The 22014-nt window shown below is 40.6% G+C and overlaps 15 pseudogenes; all 15 read left to right on the top strand.

Moving 5' to 3' along the window:
- Positions 1-109: 109 nt before the first annotated feature.
- Positions 110-228, top strand: LOC114776267 (uncharacterized; annotated as a pseudogene).
- A 432-nt stretch (positions 229-660) lies between these two features.
- Positions 661-779, top strand: LOC114776269 (uncharacterized; annotated as a pseudogene).
- Positions 780-4652: 3873 nt separating this feature from the next.
- LOC114776282 (uncharacterized) lies at positions 4653-4771 on the top strand (annotated as a pseudogene).
- Positions 4772-8441: 3670 nt separating this feature from the next.
- Positions 8442-8560, top strand: LOC114776237 (uncharacterized; annotated as a pseudogene).
- An 807-nt stretch (positions 8561-9367) lies between these two features.
- Positions 9368-9486, top strand: LOC114776235 (uncharacterized; annotated as a pseudogene).
- Positions 9487-10029: 543 nt separating this feature from the next.
- LOC114776310 (uncharacterized) lies at positions 10030-10148 on the top strand (annotated as a pseudogene).
- Positions 10149-10308: 160 nt separating this feature from the next.
- On the top strand, positions 10309-10427 carry LOC114776281 (uncharacterized; annotated as a pseudogene).
- Positions 10428-11518: 1091 nt separating this feature from the next.
- LOC114776231 (uncharacterized) lies at positions 11519-11637 on the top strand (annotated as a pseudogene).
- Positions 11638-12449: 812 nt separating this feature from the next.
- Positions 12450-12568, top strand: LOC114776280 (uncharacterized; annotated as a pseudogene).
- A 2032-nt stretch (positions 12569-14600) lies between these two features.
- LOC114776266 (uncharacterized) lies at positions 14601-14719 on the top strand (annotated as a pseudogene).
- Positions 14720-14879: 160 nt separating this feature from the next.
- Positions 14880-14998, top strand: LOC114776279 (uncharacterized; annotated as a pseudogene).
- A 529-nt stretch (positions 14999-15527) lies between these two features.
- Positions 15528-15646, top strand: LOC114776234 (uncharacterized; annotated as a pseudogene).
- Positions 15647-17574: 1928 nt separating this feature from the next.
- On the top strand, positions 17575-17693 carry LOC114776233 (uncharacterized; annotated as a pseudogene).
- Positions 17694-18127: 434 nt separating this feature from the next.
- Positions 18128-18246, top strand: LOC114776230 (uncharacterized; annotated as a pseudogene).
- Positions 18247-19332: 1086 nt separating this feature from the next.
- On the top strand, positions 19333-19451 carry LOC114776236 (uncharacterized; annotated as a pseudogene).
- The last annotated feature ends 2563 nt before the right edge of the window (positions 19452-22014 follow it).

The following is a 22014-nucleotide window of genomic DNA, read 5'->3' as shown; positions in this document are numbered from 1 at the left end:
ACTTTTTGCCTTTTCTCCATGATAATTTGACAGTAAAGCGGGAGTTTTCACTCTTTGATATGTTTTCAAGCCCCTTTGGCTTAAAGTTCAAGATTTTCAAGCAGAGTTTGTGTACAGACAAACCAGCTGAAGAATGCCCAATCTTGTCTGATCTCAGAAGCTAAGAAGGCTTGGGCCTGGTTAGTACTTGGATGGGAGACTACCTAGGAATACCAGGTACTGTAAGCTTAAACTATTGAAAAACTTTTAAAATGAAAGTATTTACTTGGCTTTGTTAGCTTTTTTTGCCTTTTCTCCATCATAATTTGACAGTAAAGCGGGAGTTTTCACTCTTTGATATGTGTTCAAGCCCCTTTGGTTTAAAGTTCAAGATTTTCAAGCAGAGTTTGTGTACGGACAAACCAGCTGAAGAATGCCCAATCTTGTCTGATCTCAGAAGCTAAGAAGGCTTGGGCCTGGTTAGTACTTGGATGAGAGACTACCTGGGAATACCAGGTGCTTTAACTGTTGAAAAACTTTTAAAATGAAAGTATTTACATGGCTTTGTTAGCTTTTTTTGCCTTTTCTCCATCATAATTTGACAGTAAAGCGGGAGTTTTCGCACTTTGTAATGTTTTCAAAGCCCTTTTGTTTAAAGTCCAAGATTTTCAAGCAGAGTTTGCTTATGGACATGCCAGCTCAAGATCGCCCAATCTTGTCTGATCTCAGAAGCTAAGAAGGCCTGGGCCTGGTTACTACTTGGATGGGAGACTACGTGGGAATGCCAGGTGCTGTAAGCTTTAACTATTGTAAAACTTTTAAAATGAAAGTATTTACATCACTTTGTTAACTTTTTTTTAAAGTAAGTTATGGAGTATTTTCTTTCTTTGATATGTTTTCCCGCCTTTTTTCTTTTTTTTTTTTTTTTTTTTTAAACATCTCTTCAGGTTTCTTTTTCTGTGCGTGCTCTACAACGATCATTCACAGGCTTGGCTATGGAGTGGGGTGGAGCTGAATCGATTAGGTGGGGTTTTCCAGCCCTCGGCCTTAAGGTGCTACGCACCCTGATGTCAGTTTAATATCTGATACGTCATATTAAGCGGACTTTTTAGAACAGGCAGTCGGCAATAAAGCCTGCTCCATCCGCTCCATTCATCGACCCAGTACTGCATTGCCTCTAGAAGGTGTGCACTTTATTTGTTGTATTGCAAATAAAAGCTTACCACTCCAACTTTTTGCCTTTTCTCCATGATAATTTGACAGTAAAGCGGGAGTTTTCACTCTTTGATATGTTTTCAAGCCCCTTTGGCTTAAAGTTCAAGATTTTCAAGCAGAGTTTGCGTACAGACAAACCAGCTGAAGAATGCCCAATCTTGTCTGATCTGAGAAGCTAAGAAGCCTTGGGACTGGTTAGTACTTGGATGGGAGACTACCTGGGAATACCAGGTGCTGTAAGCATTAACTATTGAAAAACTTTTAAAATGAAAGTATTTACTTGGCTTTGTTAGCTTTTTTTGCCTTTTCTCCATCATAATTTGACAGTAAAGCGGGAGTTTTCACTCTTTGATATGTGTTCAAGCCCCTTTGGTTTAAAGTTCAAGATTTTCAAGCAGAGTTTGTGTACGGACAAACCAGCTGAAGAATGCCCAATCTTGTCTGATCTCAGAAGCTAAGAAGGCTTGGGCCTGGTTAGTACTTGGATGAGAGACTACCTGGGAATACCAGGTGCTTTAACTGTTGAAAAACTTTTAAAATGAAAGTATTTACATGGCTTTGTTAGCTTTTTTTGCCTTTTCTCCATCATAATTTGACAGTAAAGCGGGAGTTTTCGCACTTTGTAATGTTTTCAAAGCCCTTTTGTTTAAAGTCCAAGATTTTCAAGCAGAGTTTGCTTATGGACATGCCAGCTCAAGATCGCCCAATCTTGTCTAATCTCAGAAGCTAAGAAGGCCTGGGCCTGGTTACTACTTGGATGGGAGACTACGTGGGAATGCCAGGTGCTGTAAGCTTTAACTATTGTAAAACTTTTAAAATGAAAGTATTTACATCACTTTGTTAACTTTTTTTTAAAGTAAGTTATGGAGTATTTTCTTTCTTTGATATGTTTTCCCGCCTTTTTTCTTTTTTTTTTTTTTTTTTTTTTTTAAACATCTCTTCAGGTTTCTTTTTCTGTGCGTGCTCTACAACGATCATTCACAGGCTTGGCTATGGAGTGGGGTGGAGCTGAATCGATTAGGTGGGGTTTTCCAGCCCTCGGCCTTAAGGTGCTACGCACCCTGATGTCAGTTTAATATCTGATACGTCATATTAAGCGGACTTTTTAGAACAGGCAGTCGGCAATAAAGCCTGCTCCATCCGCTCCATTCATCGACCCAGTACTGCATTGCCTCTAGAAGGTGTGCACTTTATTTGTTGTATTGCAAATAAAAGCTTACCACTCCAACTTTTTGCCTTTTCTCCATGATAATTTGACAGTAAAGCGGGAGTTTTCACTCTTTGATATGTTTTCAAGCCCCTTTGGCTTAAAGTTCAAGATTTTCAAGCAGAGTTTGCGTACAGACAAACCAGCTGAAGAATGCCCAATCTTGTCTGATCTGAGAAGCTAAGAAGCCTTGGGCCTGGTTAGTACTTGGATGGGAGACTACCTGTGAATACCAGGTGCTGTAAGCTTTAACTATTGAAAAACTTTTAAAATGAAAGTATTTACTTGGCTTTGTTAGCTTTTTTTGCCTTTTCTCCATCATAATTTGACAGTAAAGTGGGAGTTTTCACTCTTTGATATGTGATCAAGCCCCTTTGGTTTAAAGTTCAAGATTTTCAAGCAGAGTTTGTGTACGGACAAACCAGCTGAAGAATGCCCAATCTTGTCTGATCTCAGAAGCTAAGAAGTCTTGGGCCTGGTTAGTACTTTGATGGGAGACTACCTAGGAATACCAGGTGCTTTAACTGTTGAAAAACTTTTAAAATGAAAGTATTTACATGGCTTTGTTAGCTTTTTTTGCCTTTTCTCCATCATAATTTGACAGTAAAGCGGGAGTTTTCGCACTTTGTAATGTTTTCAAAGCCCTTTTGTTTAAAGTCCAAGATTTTCAAGCAGAGTTTGCTTACGGACATGCCAGCTCAAGATTGCCCAATCTTGTCTGATCTCAGAAGCTAAGAAGGCCTGGGCCTGGTTACTACTTGGATGGGAGACTACGTGGGAATGCAAGGTGCTGTAAGCTTTAACTATTGTAAAACTTTTAAAATGAAAGTATTTACACCACTTTGTTAACTTTTTTTTTACGTAAGTTATGGAGTATTTTCTTTCTTTGATGTTTTCCCGCCTTTTTTCTTTTAAACTTCTCTTCAGGTTTCTTTTTCTGTGCGTGCTCTACAACGATCATTCACAGGCTTGGATATGGAGTGGGGTGGAGCTGAATCGATTAGGTGGGGTTTTCCAGCCCTCGGCCTTAAGGTGCTACGCACCCTGATGTCAGTTTAATATCTGATACGTCATATTAAGCGGACTTTTTAGAACAGGGAGTCGGCAATAGGGCCTGCTCCATCCGCTCCATTCATCGACCCAGTATTGCATTGCCTCTAGAATGTGTGCACTTTATTTGTTGTATTGCAAATAAAAGCTTACCACTCCAACTTTTTGCCTTTTCTCCATGATAATTTGACAGTAAAGCGGGAGTTTTCACTCTTTGATATGTGTTCAAGCCCCTTTGGTTTAAAGTTCAAGATTTTCAAGCAGAGTTTGTGTACGGACAAACCAGCTGAAGAATGCCCAATCTTGTCTGATCTCAGAAGCTAAGAAGGCTTGGGCCTGGTTAGTACTTGGATGGGAGACTACCTGGGAATACCAGGTGCTTTAACTATTGAAAAACTTTTAAAATGAAAGTATTTACATGGCTTTGTTAGCTTTTTTTGCCTTTTCTCCATCATAATTTGACAGTAAAGCGGGAGTTTTCGCACTTTGTAATGTTTTCAAAGCCCTTTTGTTTAAAGTCCAAGATTTTCAAGCAGAGTTTGCTTACGGACATGCCAGCTCAAGATTGCCCAATCTTGTCTGATCTCAGAAGCTAAGAAGGCTTGGGCCTGGTTACCAATTGGATGGGAGACTACGTGGGAATGCCAGGTGCTGTAAGCTTTAACTATTGTAAAACTTTTAAAATGAAAGTATTTACATCACTTTGTTAACTTTTTTTTAAAGTAAGTTATGGAGTATTTTCTTTCTTTGATATGTTTTCCCGCCTTTTTTCTTTTTTTTTTTTCTTTTTTTTTTAAACTTCTCTTCAGGTTTCTTTTTCTGTGCGTGCTCTACAACGATCATTCACAGGCTTGGCTATGGAGTGGGGTGGAGCTGAATCGATTAGGTGGGGTTTTCCAGCCCTCGGCCTTAAGGTGCTATGCACCCTGATGTCAGTTTAATATCTGATACGTCATATTAAGCGGACTTTTTAGAACAGGGAGTCGGCAATAGGGCCTGCTCCATCCGCTCCATTCATCGACCCAGTATTGCATTGCCTCTAGAAGGTGTGCACTTTATTTGTTGTATTGCAAATAAAAGCTTACCACTCCAACTTTTTGCCTTTTCTCCATGATAATTTGACAGTAAAGCAAGAGTTTTCACTCTTTGATATGTTTTCAAGCCCCTTTGGCTTAAAGTTCAAGATTTTCAAGCAGAGTTTGTGTACAGACAAACCAGCTGAAGAATGCCCAATCTTGTCTGATCTCAGAAGCTAAGAAGGCTTGGGCCTGGTTAGTACTTGGATGGGAGACTACCTGGGAATACCAGGTGCTGTAAGCTTTAACTATTGAAAAACTTTTAAAATGAAAGTATTTACATGGCTTTGTTAGCTTTTTTTGCCTTTTCTCCATCATAATTTGACAGTAAAGCGGGAGTTTTCACTCTTTGATATGTGTTCAAGCCCTTTTGGTTTAAAGTTCAAGATCTTCTTAGATGGCGGCGCGTACACATCGCGAGGCTCAGCGTCTCTCCAGTTTCTGCAGTTTTGCGGTAATTTTCTTGCTCATGTCGGGGCTGTTCGTGCAGAACAGTAGTGCCTCAACATCGTACTCCCGACAAGAGCTTTTGGATATTGGTTCCCGTAATTTTAACAGTTTTATCAGCAATCTTGAACTCATCCCTGAGATCGGCAGAACACCCGAGGCGGCGCACCCTACCCGACCGGGCGGAAGTGCTCGAAGACGCCGTCGAGACCGTAAACAAAGGCGGGGGAAGCGCGGAGGGCTAAGAGCTAAGCTAAAGCTAACACCACACCGGCTCTCTTTGCCCAGCATTCTTCTCGCCAATGTACGGTCACTGGTGAACAAAATGGATGAGATTCGACTCCGAATCAACCACAGCAAGAAACTCTGGAACTGCAATGTCATGATTTTCACTGAAACATGGCTAAACAACGGAATACCGGACAATGCTATTGCTCTAGCTGAGCACCACATTCTCCGGGCAGACAGAACGGCGGATGACTCCGGTAAGACCAGAGGTGGGGGATTGTGCATCTATGTTAACAAAGCCTGGTGCACGAACTCTACTATCATTGGGAGACACTGCTCAGCTAACCTAGAGTTTCTCATGGTTAAGTGCAGACCGTTCTATCTGCCGCGGGAGTTCACATCCACCATTATAACTGCCGCTTACATTCCTCCTGATGCTGATGCCAAGCTTGCTATGAACAAACTTCATGCGGCCATCAGTAAACAACAGACTGATCACCCAGAGGCTGCATACATTGTGGCGGGCGATTTTAATCATTCCAATTTGAAGACGGTATTTCCTAAATTTCATAAAAACATTCTCTGTCACACCAGAGGAAACAAAACTCTGGATCAAGTTTATACAAACATGGCTGAAGCCTATGCTGTGACCCCCCTCCCCCACTTCGGACAATCAGATCACCTTTCTTTGTTTCTCACCCCCAAGTACTCCCCCCTCATCAACCGTGTGAAGCCATCAGTGAGGACCATCAAAGTGTGGCCAGCGGGGGCTGACATCACACTCCAGGACAGGTTCCAACACACAGACTGGAGTATGTTTGCTTCACAGGCCACCTGTGGCTCTCACACGGACATCGACATCTACACCTCCTCTGTTCTGAACTACATTAACACCACCATAGACACGGTTACTACTCAGAAACAGATCACCACATACCCTAATCAGAAGCCTTGGATGAACAAGGAGGTGCGTCTCCTGCTGAAGGCACGCAACAATGCCTTCAGATCGGGTGATGCACAGGCCTACGGCATTTCCAGGGCGAACCTGAAGAGGGGCATCAAAAAGGCCAAGCACTGCTACAAACTAAAGCTAGAGGAATACTTCTCCAATGCTGATCCTCGACGCTTGTGGCAGGGCATTCAGGCCATTACAGACTATAAACCCAGCAACTCAGCCCCCACAACCACAAATGTCCTCTTTCTGAATGAGCTCAACGACTTTTATGCTCGCTTTGAAAGAGACAACAAGCAACCTGCTGTCAAGATCCCCTCATCTACCGACCACTCGCCCATCATACTCACCTCCTCAGATGTTTGCACTGCACTGAGTCGGATAAACGCGCGCAAGGCTGCTGGACCAGACGGCATCCCGGGGCGCGTTCTTAGAGCATGTGCAGAGCAGCTCGCTGGCGTATTCACGGACATTTTTAACATGTCTCTCGCCCAAGCAGCTGTTCCAACATGCCTCAAATCCACCTCCATTGTACCAGTGCCGAAACATTCTAGCCCAACATGCCTGAATGACTACCGCCCTGTAGCACTCACACCCATAATCATGAAGTGCTTCGAGCGGTTAGTCCTGGCACATCTGAGGGACTTCCTCCCACCAACTCTGGACCCACACCAGTTTGCGTACCGTAGCAATAGGAGCACAGAGGATGCAGTCTCCATAGCGCTGCACTCTGTACTCACACACCTGGACAAGCAAAACACATATGCACGGATGCTGTTTGTTGATTTCAGCTCAGCATTTAACACTGTCATCCCCTCTAAGCTAATCTCTAAACTTAGAGCCCTGGACATCAACACCTCACTTTGCAACTGGATTATGGACTTTCTGACCAGCAGACCACAGCATGTAAGGTCAGGCCACATCCGCTCCACTACTGTCACGCTCAACACTGGTGTACCACAGGGCTGTGTGCTGAGCCCCTTCCTCTACTCCCTCTTCACCCATGACTGCCGACCTATGTATGGATCAAACTCCGTTATTAAGTTTGCAGATGACACCACGGTGATAGGTCTCATCGACAACAACGATGAGACTGCCTACAGGGAGGAGGTCCAGCATCTGGCCACTTGGTGCACAGAAAATAACCTTCTTTTAAACACCACCAAGACCAAGGAGCTCATTGTGGACTTCAGGAGGGAGAGAAGAGGCTCGCATGATCCCATCCACATCAATGGGATGACTGTGCAGCCTGTTACATCCTTCAAGTTCCTGGGGACCCACATCTCAGAGGACCTGTCCTGGAGCATTAACACCTCCAGCCTGGTCAAGAAGGCTCACCAGCGCCTCTTCTTCTTGAGAACATTAAAAAAGAACCAGCTACCCACTACCATCCTGTTGAACTTTTACCGCTCTACAATAGAGAGCATCCTTACCAGCTGTCTCACAGTGTGGTATGGAAGCTGCACTGTTGCTGAGCGTAAGGCGATGCAGCGGGTGGTGAAAACTGCCCAGCGCATCACAGGGACTCCACTTCCATCCATTGAGGACATCCAGAGGAAGCACTGTCTGCGTCGAGCTCGCAGTATTCTTAAGGACTCCTCCCACCCGGCCCACGAACTGTTCTCTCTCCTGCCTTCAGGCAGACGGTTCAGGCTACCACGGACAAGAACCAGCAGACTTAGGAACAGCTTTTTTCCCAGAGCTGTTTCCTTGCTGAACTCCTCTGCCCCCCCCCCCATACACTCTTGATAATCACTGCACTGCACATATCACTTTGTACTGCACATATCACTTTGTACTGCACATATCACTTTGTACTGCACATATCACTTTATGTATAGCACATATCACTTTATGTATATATATATAACTTAACTTATTTGAACTGTATCCTGCACTTGCTGCTTATTGCACTTCTGGTTAGACCTAAACTACATTTCGTTGCCCTGTACTTGTACATGTGTAATGACAATAAAGTTGAATCTAATCTAATCTAAAATTTTCGAGCAGAGTTTGTGTACGGACAAACCAGCTGAAGAATGCCCAATCTTGTCTGATCTCAGAAGCTAAGAAGGCTTGGGCCTGGTTAGTACTTGGATGGGAGACTACCTGGGAATACCAGGTGCTTTAACTATTGAAAAACTTTTAAAATGAAAGTATTTACATGGCTTTGTTAGCTTTTTTTGCCTTTTCTCCATCATAATTTGACAGTAAAGCGGGAGTTTTTGCACTTTGTAATGTTTTCAAAGCCCTTTTGTTTAAAGTCCAAGATTTTCAAGCAGAGTTTGCTTACGGACATGCCAGCTCAAGATTGCCCAATCTTGTCTGATCTCAGAAGCTAAGAAGGCTTGGGCCTGGTTACTACTTGGATGGGAGACTACGTGGGAATGCCAGGTGCTGTAAGCTTTAACTATTGTAAAACTTTTAAAATGAAAGTATTTACATCACTTTGTTAACTTTTTTTTAAAGTAAGTTATGGAGTATTTTCTTTCTTTGATATGTTTTCCAGCCTTTTTTTTTTTTTTTTTTTTTTTTAAACTTCTCTTCAGTTTTCTTTTTCTGTGCGTGCTCTACAACGATCATTCACAGGCTTGGCTATGGAGTGGGGTGGAGCTGAATCGATTAGGTGGGGTTTTCCAGCCCTCGGCCTTAAGGTGCTACGCACCCTGATGTCAGTTTAATATCTGATACGTCATATTAAGCGGACTTTTTAGAACAGGGAGTCGGCAATAGGGCCTGCTCCATCCGCTCCATTCATCGACCCAGTATTGCATTGCCTCTAGAAGGTGTGCACTTTATTTGTTGTATTGCAAATAAAAGCTTACCACTCCAACTTTTTGCCTTTTCTCCATGATAATTTGACAGTAAAGCGGGAGTTTTCACTCTTTGATATGTGTTCAAGCCCCTTTGGTTTAAAGTTCAAGATTTTCAAGCAGAGTTTGTGTACGGACAAACCAGCTGAAGAATGCCCAATCTTGTCTGATCTCAGAAGCTAAGAAGGCTTGGGCCTGGTTAGTACTTGGATGGGAGACTACCTGGGAATACCAGGTGCTTTAACTATTGAAAAACTTTTAAAATGAAAGTATTTACATGGCTTTGTTAGCTTTTTTTGCCTTTTCTCCATCATAATTTGACAGTAAAGCGGGAGTTTTCGCACTTTGTAATGTTTTCAAAGCCCTTTTGTTTAAAGTCCAAGATTTTCAAGCAGAGTTTGCTTACGGACATGCCAGCTCAAGATTGCCCAATCTTGTCTGATCTCAGAAGCTAAGAAGGCTTGGGCCTGGTTACTACTTGGATGGGAGACTACGTGGGAATGCCAGGTGCTGTAAGCTTTAACTATTGTAAAACTTTTAAAATGAAAGTATTTACATCACTTTGTTAACTTTTTTTTAAAGTAAGTTATGGAGTATTTTCTTTCTTTGATATGTTTTCCCGCCTTTTTTTTTTTTTTTTTTTTTTTTTTTTTTTTAAACTTCTCTTCAGGTTTCTTTTTCTGTGCGTGCTCTACAACGATCATTCACAGGCTTGGCTATGGAGTGGGGTGGAGCTGAATCGATTAGGTTGGGTTTTCCAGCCCTCGGCCTTAAGGTGCTACGCACCCTGATGTCAGTTTAATATCTGATACGTCATATTAAGCGGACTTTTTAGAACAGGGAGTCGGCAATAGGGCCTGCTCCATCCGCTCCATTCATCGACCCAGTATTGCATTGCCTCTAGAAGGTGTGCACTTTATTTGTTGTATTGCAAATAAAAGCTTACCACTCCAACTTTTTGCCTTTTCTCCATGATAATTTGACAGTAAAGCGGGAGTTTTCACTCTTTGATATGTTTTCAAGCCCCTTTGGCTTAAAGTTCAAGATTTTCAAACAGAGTTTGTGTACAGACAAACCAGCTGAAGAATGCCCAATCTTGTCTGATCTCAGAAGCTAAGAAGGCTTGGGCCTGGTTAGTACTTGGATGGGAGACTACCTGGGAATACCAGGTGCTGTAAACTTTAACTATTGAAAAACTTTTAAAATGAAAGTATTTACATGGCTTTGTTAGCTTTTTTTGCCTTTTCTCCATCATAATTTGACAGTAAAGCGGGAGTTTTCACTCTTTGATATGTTTTCAAGCCCCTTTGGCTTAAAGTTCAAGATTTTCAAACAGAGTTTGTGTACAGACAAACCAGCTGAAGAATGCCCAATCTTGTCTGATCTCAGAAGCTAAGAAGGCTTGGGCCTGGTTAGTACTTGGATGGGAGACTACCTGGGAATACCAGGTGCTGTAAGCTTTAACTATTGAAAAACTTTTAAAATGAAAGTATTTACATGGCTTTGTTAGCTTTTTTTGCCTTTTCTCCATCATAATTTGACAGTAAAGCGGGAGTTTTCACTCTTTGATATGTGTTCAAGCCCCTTTGGTTTAAAGTTCAATATTTTCAAGCAGAGTTTGTGTACGGACAAACCAGCTGAAGAATGCCCAATCTTGTCTGATCTCAGAAGCTAAGAAGGCTTGGGCCTGGTTAGTACTTGAATGGGAGACTACCTGGGAATACCAGGTGCTTTAACTATTGAAAAACTTTTAAAATGAAAGTATTTACATGGCTTTGTTAGCTTTTTTTGCCTTTTCTCCATCATAATTTGACAGTAAAGCGGGAGTTTTCGCACTTTGTAATGTTTTCAAAGCCCTTTTGTTTAAAGTCCAAGATTTTCAAGCAGAGTTTGCTTACGGACATGTCAGCTCAAGATTGCCCAATCTTGTCTGATCTCAGAAGCTAAGAAGGCTTGGGCCTGGTTACTACTTGGATGGGAGACTACGTGGGAATGCCAGGTGCTGTAAGCTTTAACTATTGTAAAACTTTTAAAATGAAAGTATTTACATCACTTTGTTAACTTTTTTTTAAAGTAAGTTATGGAGTATTTTCTTTCTTTGATATGTTTTCCCGCCTTTTTTCTTTTTTTTTTTTTTTTTTTTTTAAACTTCTCTTCAGGTTTCTTTTTCTGTGCGTGCTCTACAACGATCATTCACAGGCTTGGCTATGGAGTGGGGTGGAGCTGAATCGATTAGGTTGGGTTTTCCAGCCCTCGGCCTTAAGGTGCTACGCACCCTGATGTCAGTTTAATATCTGATACGTCATATTAAGCGGACTTTTTAGAACAGGGAGTCGGCAATAGGGCCTGCTTCATCCGCTCCATTCATCGACCCAGTATTGCATTGCCTCTAGAAGGTGTGCACTTTATTTGTTGTATTGCAAATAAAAGCTTACCACTCCAACTTTTTGCCTTTTCTCCATGATAATTTGACAGTAAAGCGGGAGTTTTCACTCTTTGATATGTTTTCAAGCCCCTTTAGCTTAAAGTTCAAGATTTTCAAGCAGAGTTTGTGTACAGACAAACCAGCTGAAGAATGCCCAATCTTTTCTGATCTCAGAAGCTAAGAAGGCTTGGGCCTGGTTAGTACTTGGATGGGAGACTACCTGGGAATACCAGGTGCTGTAAGCTTTAACTATTGAAAAACTTTTAAAATGAAAGTATTTACATGGCTTTGTTAGCTTTTTTTGCCTTTTCTCCATCATAATTTGACAGTAAAGCGGGAGTTTTTGCACTTTGTAATGTTTTCAAAGCCCTTTTGTTTAAAGTCCAAGATTTTCAAGCAGAGTTTACTTACGGACATGCCAGCTCAAGATTGCCCAATCTTGTCTGATCTCAGAAGCTAAGAAGGCTTGGGCCTGGTTACTACTTAGATGGGAGACTACGTGGGAATGCCAGGTGATGTAAGCTTTAACTATTGTAAAACTTTTAAAATGAAAGTATTTACATCACTTTGTTAACTTTTTTTAAAGTAAGTTATGGAGTTTTTTCTTTCTTTGATATGTTTTCCCGCCTTTTTTCTTTTTTTTTTTTTTTTAAACTTCTCTTCAGGTTTCTTTTTCTGTGCGTGCTCTACAACGATCATTCACAGGCTTGGCTATGGAGTGGGGTGGAGCTGAATCGATTAGGTTGGGTTTTCCAGCCCTCGGCCTTAAGGTGCTACGCACCCTGATGTCAGTTTAATATCTGATACGTCATATTAAGCGGACTTTTTAGAACAGGGAGTCGGCAATAGGGCCTGCTCCATCCGCTCCATTCATCGACCCAGTATTGCATTGCCTCTAGAAGGTGTGCACTTTATTTGTTGTATTGCAAATAAAAGCTTACCACTCCAACTTTTTGCCTTTTCTCCATGATAATTTGACAGTAAAGCGGGAGTTTTCACTCTTTGATATGTTTTCAAGCCCCTTTGGCTTAAAGTTCAAGATTTTCAAGCAGAGTTTGTGTACAGACAAACCAGCTGAAGAATGCCCAATCTTGTCTGATCTCAGAAGCTAAGAAGGCTTGGGCCTGGTTAGTACTTGGATGGGAGACTACCTGGGAATACCAGGTGCTGTAAGCTTTAACTATTGAAAAACTTTTAAAATGAAAGTATTTACATGGCTTTGTTAGCTTTTTTTGCCTTTTCTCCATCATAATTTGACAGTAAAGCGGGAGTTTTCGCACTTTGTAATGTTTTCAAAGCCCTTTTGTTTAAAGTCCAAGATTTTCAAGCAGAGTTTGCTTACGGACATGCCAGCTCAAGATTGCCCAATCTTGTCTGATCTCAGAAGCTAAGAAGGCTTGGGCCTGGTTACTACTTGGATGGGAGACTACGTGGGAATGCCATGTGCTGTAAGCTTTAACTATTGTAAAACTTTTAAAATGAAAGTATTTACATCACTTTGTTAACTTTTTTTTAAAGTAAGTTATGGAGTATTTTCTTTCTTTGATATGTTTTCCCGCCTTTTTTTTCTTTTTTTTTTTTTTTCTTTTTTTAAACTTCTTTTCAGGTTTCTTTTTCTGTGCGTGCTCTACAACGATCATTCACAGGCTTGGCTATGGAGTGGGGTGGAGCTGAATCGATTAGGTTGGGTTTTCCAGCCCTCGGCCTTAAGGTGCTACGCACCGTGATGTCAGTTTAATATCTGATACGTCATATTAAGCGGACTTTTTAGAACAGGGAGTCGGCAATAGGGCCTGCTCCATCCGCTCCATTCATCGACCCAGTATTGCATTGCCTCTAGAAGGTGTGCACTTTATTTGTTGTATTGCAAATAAAAGCTTACCACTCCAACTTTTTGCCTTTTCTCCATGATAATTTGACAGTAAAGCGGGAGTTTTCACTCTTTGATATGTTTTCAAGCCCCTTTGGCTTAAAGTTCAAGATTTTCAAGCAGCATTTGTGTACAGACAAACCAGCTGAAGAATGCCCAATCTTGTCTGATCTCAGAAGCTAAGAAGGCTTGGGCCTGGTTAGTACTTGGATGGGAGACTACCTGGAAATACCAGGTGCTGTAAGCTTTAACTATTGAAAACTTTTAAAATCAAAGTATTTACATGGCTTTGTTAGCTTTTTTTGCCTTTTCTCCATCATAATTTGACAGTAAAGCAGGAGTTTTCACTCTTTGATATGTTTTCAAGCCCCTTTGGCTTAAAGTTCAAGATTTTCAAGCAGAGTTTGTGTACGGACAAACCAGCTGAAGAATGCCCAATCTTGTCTGATCTCAGAAGCTAAGAAGGCTTGGGCCTGGTTAGTACTTGGATGGGAGACTACCTGGGGATACCAGGTGCTTTAACTATTGAAAAACTTTTAAAATGAAAGTATTTACATGGCTTTGTTAGCTTTTTTTGCCTTTTCTCCATCATAATTTGACAGTAAAGCGGGAGTTTTCGCACTTTGTAATGTTTTCAAAGCCCTTTTGTTTAAAGTCCAAGATTTTCAAGCAGAGTTTACTTACGGACATGCCAGCTCAAGATTGCCCAATCTTGTCTGATCTCAGAAGCTAAGAAGGCTTGGGCCTGGTTACTACTTAGATGGGAGACTATGTGGGAATGCCAGGTGCTGTAAGCTTTAACTATTGTAAAACTTTTAAAATGAAAGTATTTACATCACTTTGTTAACTTTTTTTTAAAGTAAGTTATGGAGTTTTTTCTTTCTTTGATATGTTTTCCCGCCTTTTTTCTTTTTTTTTTTTTTTTTTTTTTTAAACTTCTCTTCAGGTTTCTTTTTCTGTGCGTGCTCTACAACGATCATTCACAGGCTTGGCTATGGAGTGGGGTGGAGCTGAATCGATTAGGTTGGGTTTTCCAGCCCTCGGCCTTAAGGTGCTACGCACCCTGATGTCAGTTTAATATCTGATACGTCATATTAAGCGGACTTTTTAGAACAGGGAGTCGGCAATAGGGCCTGCTCCATCCGCTCCATTCATCGACCCAGTATTGCATTGCCTCTAGAAGGTGTGCACTTTATTTGTTGTATTGCAAATAAAAGCTTACCACTCCAACTTTTTGCCTTTTCTCCATGATAATTTGACAGTAAAGCGGGAGTTTTCACTCTTTGATATGTTTTCAAGCCCCTTTGGCTTAAAGTTCAAGATTTTCAAGCAGCGTTTGTGTACAGACAAACCAGCTGAAGAATGCCCAATCTTGTCTGATCTCAGAATCTAAGAAGGCTTGGGCCTGGTTAGTACTTGGATGGGAGACTACCTGGGAATACCAGGTGCTGTAAGCTTTAACTATTGAAAAACTTTTAAAATGAAAGTATTTACATGGCTTTGTTAGCTTTTTTTGCCTTTGCTCCATCATAATTTGACAGTAAAGCGGGAGTTTTCACTCTTTGATATGTGTTCAAGCCCCTTTGGTTTAAAGTTCAAGATTTTCAAGCAGAGTTTGTGTACGGACAAACCAGCTGAAGAATGCCCAATCTTGTCTGATCTCAGAAGCTAAGAAGGCTTGGGCCTGGTTAGTACTTGGATGGGAGACTACCTGGGAATGCCAGGTGCTGTATGCTTTAACTATTGTAAAACTTTTAAAATGAAAGTATTTACATCACTTTGTTAACTTTTTTTTAAAGTAAGTTATGGAGTATTTTCTTTCTTTGATATGTTTTCCCGCCTTTTTTTTTTTTTTTTTTAAACTTCTTTTCAGGTTTCTTTTTCTGTGCGTGCTCTACAACGATCATTCACAGGCTTGGCTATGGAGTGGGGTGGAGCTGAATCGATTAGGTTGGGTTTTCCAGCCCTCGGCCTTAAGGTGCTACGCACCCTGATGTCAGTTTAATATCTGATACGTCATATTAAGCGGACTTTTTAGAACAGGGAGTCGGCAATAGGGCCTGCTCCATCCGCTCCATTCATCGACCCAGTATTGCATTGCCTCTAGAAGGTGTGCACTTTATTTGTTGTATTGCAAATAAAAGCTTACCACTCCAACTTTTTGCCTTTTCTCCATCATAATTTGACAGTAAAGCGGGAGTTTTCACTCTTTGATATGTGTTCAAGCCCCTTTGGCTTAAAGTTCAAGATTTTCAAGCAGAGTTTGTGTACAGACAAACCAGCTGAAGAATGCCCAATCTTGTCTGATCTCAGAAGCTAAGAACGCTTGGGCCTGGTTAGTACTTGGATGGGAGACTACCTGGGAATACCAGGTGCTGTAAGCTTTAACTATTGAAAAACTTTTAAAATGAAAGTATTTACATGGCTTTGTTAGCTTTTTTTTCCTTTTCTCCATCATAATTTGACAGTAAAGCGGGAGTTTTCACTCTTTGATATGTTTTCAAGCCCCTTTTGGCTTAAAGTTCAAGATTTTCAAGCAGAGTTTGTGTACGGACAAACCAGCTGAAGAATGCCCAATCTTGTCTGATCTCAGAAGCTAAGAAGTCTTGGGCCTGGTTAGTACTTGGATGGAAGACTACGTGGGAATACCAGGTGCTTTAACTATTGAAAAACTTTTAAAATGAAAGTATTTACATGGCTTTGTTAGCTTTTTTTGCCTTTTCTCCATCATAATTTGACAGTAAAGCGGGGGTTTTCACTCTTTTTATATGTTTTCAAGCCCCTTTGGCTTAAAGTTCAAGATTTTCAAGCAGAGTTTGTGTACAGACAAACCAGCTGAAGAATGCCCAATCTTGTCTGATTTTAGAAGCTAAGAAGGCTTGGGCCTGGTTAGTACTTGGATGGGAGACTACCTGGGAATACCAGATGCTTTAAGCTTTAACTATTGAAAAACTTTTAAAATGAAAGTATTTACATGGCTTTGTTAGCTTTTTTTTGCCTTTTCTCCATCATAATTTGACAGTAAAGCAGGAGTTTTCACTCTTTGATATGTTTTCAAGCCCCTTTGGCTTAAAGTTCAAGATTTTCAAGCAGAGTTTGTGTACGGACAAACCAGCTGAAGAAATCCCAATCTTGTCTGATCTCAGAAGCTAAGAAGGCTTGGGCCTGGTTAGTACTTGGATGGGAGACTACCTGGGAATACCAGGTGCTTTAACTATTGAAAAACTTTTAAAATGAAAGTATTTACATGGCTTTGTTAGTTTTTTTTGCCTTTTCTCCATCATAATTTGACAGTAAAGCGGGAGTTTTCGCACTTTGTAATGTTTTCAAAGCCCTTTTGTTTAAAGTCCAAGATTTTCAAGCAGAGTTTGCTTACGGACATGCCAGCTCAAGATTGCCCAATCTTGTCTGATCTCAGAAGCAAAGAAGGCTTGGGCCTGGTTATTACTTGGATGGGAGACTATGTGGGAATGCCATGTGCTGTAAGCTTTAACTATTGTAAAACTTTTAAAATGAAAGTATTTACATCACTTTGTTAACTTTTTTTTAAAGTAAGTTATGGAGTATTTTCTTTCTTTGATATGTTTTCCCGCCTTTTTTTTTCTTTTTTTTTTTTTTTTTTTTTTTAAACTTCTTTTCAGGTTTCTTTTTCTGTGCGTGCTCTACAACGATCATTCACAGGCTTGGCTATGGAGTGGGGTGGAGCTGAATCGATTAGGTTGGGTTTTCCAGCCCTCGGCCTTAAGGTGCTACTCACCCTGATGTCAGTTTAATATCTGATACGTCATATTAAGCGGACTTTTTAGAACAGGGAGTCGGCAATAGGGCCTGCTCCATCCGCTCCATTCATCGACCCAGTATTGCATTGCCTCTAGAAGGTGTGCACTTTATTTGTTGTATTGCAAATAAAAGCTTACCACTCCAACTTTTTGCCTTTTCTCCATGATAATTTGACAGTAAAGCGGGAGTTTTCACTCTTTGATATGTTTTCAAGCCCCTTTGGCTTAAAGTTCAAGATTTTTAAGCAGAGTTTGTGTACAGACAAACCAGCATAAGAATGCCCAATCTTGTCTGATCTCAGAAGCTAAGAAGACTTGGGCCTGATTAGTACTTGGATGGGAGACTACCTGGGAATACCAGTTGCTGTAAGCTTTAACTATTGAAAAACTTTTAAAATGAAAGTATTTACATGGCTTTGTTAGCTTTTTTTGCCTTTTCTCCATCATAATTTGACAGTAAAGCGGGAGTTTTCACTCTTTGATATGTGTTCAAGCCCCTTTGGCTTAAAGTTCAAGATTTTCAAGCAGAGTTTGTGTACAGACAAACCAGCTGAAGAATGCCCAATCTTGTCTGATCTCAGAAGCTAAGAACGCTTGGGCCTGGTTAGTACTTGGATGGGAGACTACCTGGGAATACCAGGTGCTGTAAGCTTTAACTATTGAAAAACTTTTAAAATGAAAGTATTTACATGGCTTTGTTAGCTTTTTTTGCCTTTTCTCCATCATAATTTGACAGTAAAGCGGGAGTTTTCACTCTTTGATATGTTTTCAAGCCCCTTTTGGCTTAAAGTTCAAGATTTTCAAGCAGAGTTTGTGTACGGACAAACCAGCTGAAGAATGCCCAATCTTGTCTGATCTCAGAAGCTAAGAAGTCTTGGGCCTGGTTAGTACTTGGATGGAAGACTACGTGGGAATACCAGGTGCTTTAACTATTGAAAAACTTTTAAAATGAAAGTATTTACATGGCTTTGTTAGCTTTTTTTGCCTTTTCTCCATCATAATTTGACAGTAAAGCGGGAGTTTTCACTCTTTTTATATGTTTTCAAGCCCCTTTGGCTTAAAGTTCAAGATTTTCAAGCAGAGTTTGTGTACAGACAAACCAGCTGAAGAATGCCCAATCTTGTTTGATTTTAGAAGCTAAGAAGGCTTGGGCCTGGTTAGTACTTGGATGGGAGACTACCTGGGAATACCAGGTGCTGTAAGCTTTAACTATTGAAAAACTTTTAAAATGAAAATATTTACATGGCTTTGTTAGCTTTTTTTGCCTTTTCTCCATAATAATTTGACAGTAAAGTGGGAGTTTTCACTCTTTGATATGTGTTCAAGCCCCTTTGGTTTAAAGTTCAAGATTTTCAAGCAGAGTTTGTGTACGGACAAACCAGCTGAAGAATGCCCAATCTTGTCTGATCTCAGAAGCTAAGAAGGCTTGGGCCTGGTTAGTACTTGGATGGGAGACTACCTGGGAATACCAGGTGCTTTAACTATTGAAAAACTTTAAAATGAAAGTATTTACATGGCTTTGTTAGCTTTTTTTTGCCTTTTCTCCATCATAATTTGACAGTAAAGCGGGAGTTTTCGCACTTTGTAATGTTTTCAAAGCCCTTTTGTTTAAAGTCCAAGATTTTCAAGCAGAGTTTGCTTATGGACATGCCATCTCAAGATTGCCCAATCTTGTCTGATCTCAGAAGCTAAGAAGGCTTGGGCCTGGTTACTACTTGGATGGGAGACTACATGGGAATGCCAGGTGCTGTAAGCTTTAACTATTGTAAAACTTTTAAAATGAAAGTATTTACATCACTTTGTTAACTTTTTTTTAAAGTAAGTTATGGAGTATTTTCTTTCTTTGATATGTTTTCCCGCCTTTTTCTTTTTTTTTTTTTTTTTTAAACTTCTCTTCAGGTTTCTTTTTCTGTGCGTGCTCTACAACGATCATTCACAGGCTTGGCTATGGAGTGGGGTGGAGCTGAATCGATTAGGTGGGGTTTTCCAGCCCTCGGCCTTAAGGTGCTACGCACCCTGATGTCAGTTTAATATCTGATACGTCATATTAAGCGGAATTTTTAGAACAGGGAGTCAGCAATAGGGCCTGCTCCATCCGCTCCATTCATCGACCCAGTATTGCATTGCCTCTAGAAGGTGTGCACTTTATTTGTTGTATTGCAAATAAAAGCTTACCACTCCAACTTTTTGCCTTTTCTCCATGATAATTTGAGAGTAAAGCGGGAGTTTTCACTCTTTGATATGTGTTCAAGCCCCTTTGGTTTAAAGTTCAAGATTTTCAAGCAGAGTTTGTGTACGGACAAACCAGCTGAAGAATGCCCAATCTTGTCTGATCTCAGAAGCTAAGAAGGCTTGGGCCTGGTTAGTACTTGGATGGGAGACTTCCTGGGAATACCAGGTGCTGTAAGCTTTAACTATTGAAAAACTTTTAAAATGAAAGTATTTACATGGCTTTGTTAGCTTTTTTTGCCTTTTCTCCATCATAATTTGACAGTAAAGTGGGAGTTTTCACTCTTTGATATGTGTTCAAGCCCCTTTGGTTTAAAGTTCAAGATTTTCAAGCAGAGTTTGTGTACGGACATGCCATCTCAAGATTGCCCAATCTTGTCTGATCTCAGAAGCTAAGAAGGCTTGGGCCTGGTTAGTACTTGGATGGGAGACTACCTGGGAATACCAGGTGCTGTAAGCTTTAACTATTGAAAAACTTTTAAAATGAAAGTATTTACATGGCTTTGTTAGCTTTTTTTGCCTTTTCTCCATCATAATTTGACAGTAAAGTGGGAGTTTTCACTCTTTGATATGTGTTCAAGCCCCTTTGGTTTAAAGTCCAAGATTTTCAAGCAGAGTTTGCTTACGGACATGCCAGCTCAAGATTGCCCAATCTTGTCTGATCTCAGAAGCTAAGAAGGCTTGGGCCTGGTTAGTACTTCGATGGGAGACTACCTGGGAATACCAGGTGCTTTAACTGTTGAAAAACTTTTAAAATGAAAGTATTTACATGGCTTTGTTAGCTTTTTTTGCCTTTTCTCCATCATAATTTGACAGTAAAGCGGGAGTTTTCGCACTTTGTAATGTTTTCAAAGCCCTTTTGTTTAAAGTCCAAGATTTTCAAGCAGAGTTTGCTTATGGACATGCCATCTCAAGATTGCCCAATCTTGTCTGATCTCAGAAGCTAAGAAGGCTTGGGCCTGGTTACTACTTGGATGGGAGACTACATGGGAATGCCAGGTGCTGTAAGCTTTAACTATTGTAAAACTTTTAAAATGAAAGTATTTACATCACTTTGTTAACTTTTTTTTTAAAGTAAGTTATGGAGTATTTTTTTTCTTTGATATGTTTTCCCGCCTTTTTTCTTTTTTTTTATTTTTTTTTTTTAAACTTCTCTTCAGGTTTCTTTTTCTGTGCGTGCTCTACAACGATCATTCACAGGCTTGGCTATGGAGTGGGGTGGAGCTGAATCGATTAGGTGGGGTTTTCCAGCCCTCGGCCTTAAGGTGCTACGCACCCTGATGTCAGTTTAATATCTGATACGTCATATTAAGCGGACTTTTTAGAACAGGGAGTCGGCAATAGGGCCTGCTCCATCCGCTCCATTCATCAACCCAGTATTGCATTGCCTCTAGAAGGTGTGCACTTTATTTGTTGTATTGCAAATAAAAGCTTACCACTCCAACTTTTTGCCTTTTCTCCATGATAATTTGACAGTAAAGCGGGAGTTTTCACTCTTTGATATGTTTTCAAGCCCCTTTGGCTTAAAGTTCAAGATTTTCAAGCAGAGTTTGTGTACAGACAAACCAGCTGAAGAATGCCCAATCTTGTCTGATCTCAGAAGCTAAGAAGGCTTGGGCCTGGTTAGTACTTGGATGGGAGACTACCTGGGAATACCAGGTGCTTTAACTATTGAAAAACTTTTAAAATGAAAGTATTTACATGGCTTTGTTAGCTTTTTTTTTGCCTTTTCTCCAACATAATTTGACAGTAAAGCGGGAGTTTTCGCACTTTGTAATGTTTTCAAAGCCCTTTTGTTTAAAGTCCTAGATTTTCAAGCAGAGTTTGCTTACGGACATGCCAGCTCAAGATTGCCCAATCTTGTATGATCTCAGAAGCTAAGAAGGCTTGGGCCTGGTTACTACTTGGATGGGAGACTACGTGGGAATGCCAGGTGCTGTAAGCTTTAACTATTGTAAAACTTTTAAAATGAAAGTATTTACATCACTTTGTTAACTTTTTTTTTAAAGTAAGTTATGGAGTATTTTCTTTCTTTGATATGTTTTCCCGCCTTTTTTCTTTTTTTTTTTTTTTTTTTTTTTAAACTTCTCTTCAGGTTTCTTTTTCTGTGCGTGCTCTACAACGATCATTCACAGGCTTGGCTATGGAGTGGGGGGGAGCTGAATCGATTAGGTGGGGTTTTCCAGCCCTCGGCCTTAAGGTGCTACGCACCCTGATGTCAGTTTAATATCTGATACGTCATATTAAGCGGACTTTTTAGAACAGGGAGTCGGCAATAGAGCCTGCTCCATCCGCTCCATTCATCGACCCAGTATTGCATTGCCTCTAGAAGGTGTGCACTTTATTTGTTGTATTGCAAATAAAAGCTTACCACTCCAACTTTTTGCCTTTTCTCCATGATAATTTGACAGTAAAGCGGGAGTTTTCACTCTTTGATATGTTTTCAAGCCCCTTTGGCTTAAAGTTCAAGATTTTCAAGCAGAGTTTGTGTACAGACAAACCAGCTGAAGAATGCCCAATCTTGTTGATCTCAGAAGCTAAGAAGGCTTGGGCTTGGTTAGTACTTGGATGGGAGACTACCTGGGAATACCAGGTGCTGTAAGCTTTAACTATTGAAAAACTTTTAAAATGAAAGTATTTACATGGCTGTGTTAGCTTTTTTTGCCTTTTCTCCATCATAATTTGACAGTAAAGCGGGAGTTTTCACTCTTTGATATGTGTTCAAGCCCCTTTTGGTTTAAAGT

Source organism: Denticeps clupeoides, unplaced genomic scaffold (genome assembly GCF_900700375.1).
Source record: "Denticeps clupeoides unplaced genomic scaffold, fDenClu1.1, whole genome shotgun sequence".
NCBI classification, from domain to species: Eukaryota; Metazoa; Chordata; class Actinopteri; order Clupeiformes; family Denticipitidae; genus Denticeps; species Denticeps clupeoides.
This window is presented reverse-complemented; position numbering and strand designations above follow the sequence as displayed.